The sequence below is a fragment of the Bison bison genome, unplaced genomic scaffold (genome assembly GCF_000754665.1).
Source record: "Bison bison bison isolate TAMUID 2011002044 unplaced genomic scaffold, Bison_UMD1.0 scf7180017864508, whole genome shotgun sequence".
NCBI classification, from domain to species: domain Eukaryota; kingdom Metazoa; phylum Chordata; class Mammalia; order Artiodactyla; family Bovidae; genus Bison; species Bison bison.
In genome coordinates, this window is record NW_011495064.1 from 12,225,122 (window position 1) to 12,229,983 (window position 4,862).

The 4,862-nt window shown below is 57.1% G+C and overlaps 1 protein-coding gene across 1 annotated transcript in view; it reads left to right on the forward strand.

Moving 5' to 3' along the window:
• Window positions 1-2,820, forward strand: part of SFXN5 (sideroflexin 5) — a 133,288-nt gene extending 130,468 nt beyond the window's left edge. Inside the window, exon 15 of the mRNA XM_010829769.1 lies at window positions 8-2,820. The gene's annotated coding sequence lies outside the window, so the exon portion shown is untranslated. The remainder of the gene's footprint in view (window positions 1-7) is intronic.
• Window positions 2,821-4,862: the final 2,042 nt, after the last annotated feature.

The window sequence follows — 4,862 nt, forward strand, 5'->3', positions numbered from 1 at the left end:
GTCCCAGGCCACCTGGGGGAGCACTCCCCCCACAGTGGTAGGGAGACTAATCTATTCATGAATTAACATAAGGGAGAAGAATTCTGACACATTTACTATAAAAAATAATCAAGTGCATTTCTGGGCCTTACGTGGGGTTGTCAAAACTCTACTTAGCACAATTATGTGTGAAGCTGAAAAATTGTAGAGTGCCCACGGGGTAGGGTTAGGATCCTTTTATACTTGGTTTCTTTTTTATTTTTAATCAGAATCAAGCCTTGGTTACAGCTGCCCAGAGGCAGCAGGTGGTGGGAAGAGGAGAAGGCCTGGGAGCTGGTGGTCCTGGTGGCTGGGCTGCTGGATTTAAGATGCTACTGAGGCCAGGCCCGATGGCTGCCTGGGCTGGGGAGGGGAGGCAGGCAGATGAACCAGCTGTGAGGAAGTTCCTCAGGAAGTGGCCCAGGAAGTCAAGGGGCACTGGAAGATTCCTTGGGCAGCTGGCTCTGAGTGTGGCCAGCCTGCATTCACGCCTCTCCTGCAAAACCAGTTCCTCTGCATGAAGCCCAGTGACACACTTAGGCTGTTGTCACCCTACATGGAGCCCTCATCCACGTGGGACCCGAGATGGTTCCGGCTCCAGGCAGGAGGCCCTAAGAAGGAGCAGTATTTGGCGGAAACTGTGCCTGCATTCTGGCCTCTGTGGGAAGGTCTTCCTTCCAGGCACAGGCTGGAAGCAGGGTGTTGGGGCCGAGGGTGGGGCTGGAGCCGGGCTGCCTGCTGTCATCTCCAGCCACCAGGTCGGCTACCCAGCTCATCATTTCCCGAGCAGGAGGGTCTTATGCCCAAAGCCCAGATCTCTAGGCATCGACCTGAGAGTGTCAGCCCTGGAACAGCGGGCCCTGGCTCTGGCACTCATGGGCTGTGTGACCTTGGACAAGTGTACTCCCTTCACTGAGTCTCCACTCTCTGTCTGGAACCAGAGGACTGTACGGAGGCGTTCCCACCTGCTGTTTCAGCTAGACTTCATCTTTGCCCGTCCTGCTCAGTGGCTGGGCAGTCCAGGCACATCCCCAGTGTGGACACTGGACTGGGAATGGGGCAGGCTCCTTCGGAATGGCCAGCGGTTGGCCTCAGCACCGGAACCTTGCCCTTCTGTATGTGAACATCCTGGGAGCACGTGACCTTTGCCAAACACCTTACAGTTCTGGAGCAGGGGGCAGAGTGCCTGCCTGGGCCTGCGTGTGCACACGTGCCCGTGCCATCGCCTCTCACTGTGCACAGGTCTCTGAGGCCCCTTGCTGCTGGCTCCCACTGGCAGGCCAGAAAGAGGAGAGCTCTGCAGGAGCTTTGCAGAGGGAAGCAGGGCCTGCGGTGAAGATGAACAGGATAAACCCCCTGCCACACCCCCGTCTGAAAGGCCCAAAGAGGAAGCCTGGCCTCCAGGCATCCCTCACCTGGCCCTAGCTGGAGTGGAGCCTTTGATATGCTCCCCTGGTGACTTCACCCTGAGAGAGAGACGTGGCCAGAGATGAACACACACAGGGGCAGGAAAGGACAAGTGCGGGGCAGAAAGTGTGTGGCCATGGGCGGCTCTTCCTGTCTTTAGGACAGGGTGGTTGTGAGGTGGGCCTCCCACAGGCATTGACACCGCGTACCCCCAGAAGCCCCTGCTTCTCTCTCCTCCCAGCCAAACCCTGATGCCCCCCAGCTAGCTCTGCAGGATACTGCTCTGAGGGCTCCTCACTTTCCAAAGGAGCAGCCCATCAGTAAAGGCAGAAGGCGGAGACAAGCATGGAGGGCATGAGCAGTGTTGGACGGGCAGGTGGTTTCAGCTAATCCCCCTGTAATGGGAATGTGCCAACTACTCGGGGCTGGGCATGTCTGGGGCCTCTCTTGAAAAGCTCACTTCAAGCTCACCTTGCCCCACCTCTCACAGGGTCTTGTTCTTTTGCACTTTACCTTGGGACCAAAACTGCCCACCCCAGCCCCTCTCCCATCCCCTCCTGGGCCCTGGCAGAGACGGGGGTCTTTCCAACTCGGTCTGTGTGCTTGCTGCCCCAACCCTGGGAGCCCTGTGGCCTCGGCATCTCATATCCTACTTACATTGTCTCCTGGGTGATTTCTGGTCATGCTCCCAATGCAATTTCATGTGAGCTAAGAGGGTTTCTCCTGGAGAGAGGGGAGTGAGGGGTGGGTGGCAAAGGATCCTGATAGCTCAGTGTAATAGTGACAGAGATTCAGGTGGCCATGCTGCTGAGTCCTGGTCTGGCTGCATTAAATACCGTGAGGGTAAACTTTTGGTCAGCATCCACCCTCTACCCTGCTGAGGCCAGAGGACAAGAGGCCTCGTGGGCAGACTGGTTCATATCTGGAATGGAGGCTGAGGCAGGACCTACTGAGGGCAGGGCCTGGCCCAGCTGTGCCATAGCACAGGGCATGCCTGCCACTGACTCTTGAGCCCTGATGTCCCAGCCTACCCTCCTCTGGTCACTTCAAACATTCCCTCAGGCTGGGGGATACCCTGCCGCTATCCCAGAGAGTAATCTGAGCGCGCAGGGATTAAAAGCCCAAGATGTCGAGATGACCGACCGGCCCCGTTTCAATCCCTGACTGTGAGCCAGCGGGTCTCCTGTCCTGATGGCCTGAGAGGAGAAGGGCCGGGGCACAGAAGCAAGGTGGTTTTCCAGCCCTGGGTCAGAGTGAGCGAGGCACCAGCACACATGCTGCGTTCCCTCCCAGGGTACTCTGCAGTGTCTTTTTAACCTTCTCAGAAAATTTCTCAAATTCTGTGATTTCTGTAATACTATTGAGCTGTGGGCAATAAATGATGGATTTAAGGCATCAGGGCTTGGCTTTGTGAATTGTGGGTGGGAAGGGTGGGGGTGGGGAAACAGTGGCAACCAGCCAACAGCTGACTGAGAATTTTGTGGGAAGGCCCTGAGGACGGTGCAAACCTATCCTCTAGGAGGGTCAGGCCTGCTGGGAGGCCCATAGGGAAAGAGAGACAGAAGGATGGAGGAGCAGGAGAGGGCAGAAAGCTGGACGAGGGGGTGAGGTGAAACTCTGCCAAGGGACCCTTTACAAAGTGGGTGCTAAATGGAGCACCTACTAAGGGCCCACTGCAAGGAAATGAGTAGAAAAGGGATTCTGGTAGATTCTCAGCTGCTGATAGCTGGAAGACAGGAGGGAGGCATTGCGGGGGGGATGCATTCTGGACTGCCTGGGGGCCAGGAGGGACTTCAGAGGGAGAGGTGCACACCAGGTCGAAAGCTACCTGGCATTGACATGTACCATTGTGTGCATGGTACCATCCCTGGCAACTCTGCCTCTTTTAGACTCTTCCACAGTCCCTCAGGGCCAGCCTTGGCCACCTCCTGACAGCTCCTCCAGCTCCAGGCAGCTCCCAGAGTTCCTGAGGAGGTGAGGCCTGGCTTCTTCTCTGGGACCTCCAAGCATCGTCCGCCCTCTGCAGGGAGGAGCTGATAGAGCTGATGGCCTCCCCTGCCAGTAGTGGATGTGTGGTTCGTGGTCAGGCAGCCCCGGGTTCCGGTTCCAATTTGGCCTCAGCATGACTGTGACTTCTAGCTGATCACTTCCTCCGTTCACCCATTCATTTGGTCAGGTGTTTATGGAACGTCTCCAGCAACACTTTGGTGTGGCTAAGGGTATAAAGTGTCAAGAACAGCATTGCTCGCTGGACTGGTACTGGAGAGACCAGGTGAGGAATGCACCCAGACTCTTCTCCACGCCTCCCAGGCGTCAGAGGGGCTGCTGCCTCCCCTACCTAGGCACAGGGCCTCCCTAGGAGGGTAGGAGGAGGAAAAGGACAAGGGAGGGGTCTGTTCTCAAAGTGATGCTTTTAGGTCAGGGGCCATCTGGTCTCTGGGGAATTTGCTAAGAGCCTCACTGGCCACGGCCGCCATCAGGACGGAAATCCTTGACTCTCTGGACAGACGCAAATCCCTCCTGGGAGCTGTTTGTTGTTTTTAGCTAGTTCGGGGGCTCATCTTCTGCCCAGCCCAGAGATCATTGACACTCCAGGAATGTGGCTTCCCCTGGCCCCATCCCCACCCACTGGCCCCTAGGGCCTCCCTCCTCCCACTCAGGCCACGGTTAGGAGGAGAGTCAGAGTGCCAGCGGAGGAAAGCAGTGATGAGTGACAGTTTCCCAAGGCGCTGGGGAGCCCAACCTCATTTTCAGGATGGAGCTTCCCTCCCGCCATCTCACCCATCCCACTGCCCTTGATTAGCTCCCCAAACAGGAAAGACTCAGAGTTCCCTGAAAGGCCTCATGCTCCAGGACCTTGCTTCCCTCAGCATCAGGTGTGTCTCTTAGGCAATAGCCCAGAAGTGTTTGCGTTCCACTCCGAGGAAGCTGCCGGCAGCCTGTCCAAGGTCAGAGCCTGGCTTCTTCTCGACAAGGACAGCTCCTCAACCGGAGCTAGAATCTGGAGACCCCACCTTGCTCCAGTTCCCTGGGCCTTGCAGAGGGGAGAAGAGAAGGAAGGAGAGGCACCAGACACCCCTTGAAGACCCCCACACAAATCCAGCGGGGAAATGAGGAAAGGGCGCTGCCATCAGCCCCCGGCCGCCCGGGCTGGCTCTCAGCCTCTTCACGTGTGTGCACGCAGAGGGACGGACAGTACAGCAGGGCCCTCACTCTCTTCCAGAGGCTAGTTGCAGGAAGACACTGGAGCTGTCAGTGAGCCGGCAGCTGTAATGCTGAAGACAGCTGGAGCCACTAGAGGCTTTAAGTAGGGAAATGGATATTCAGCCGTCAACAGAGCAGAGGGTAGTGTGAACAGGCAAGACTGCTGGGGAGACCGGGGAAGAGACCTCTGTGGCAGTCAAGGTGAGGGAAGATGGACCCTGGACCAAGTGATG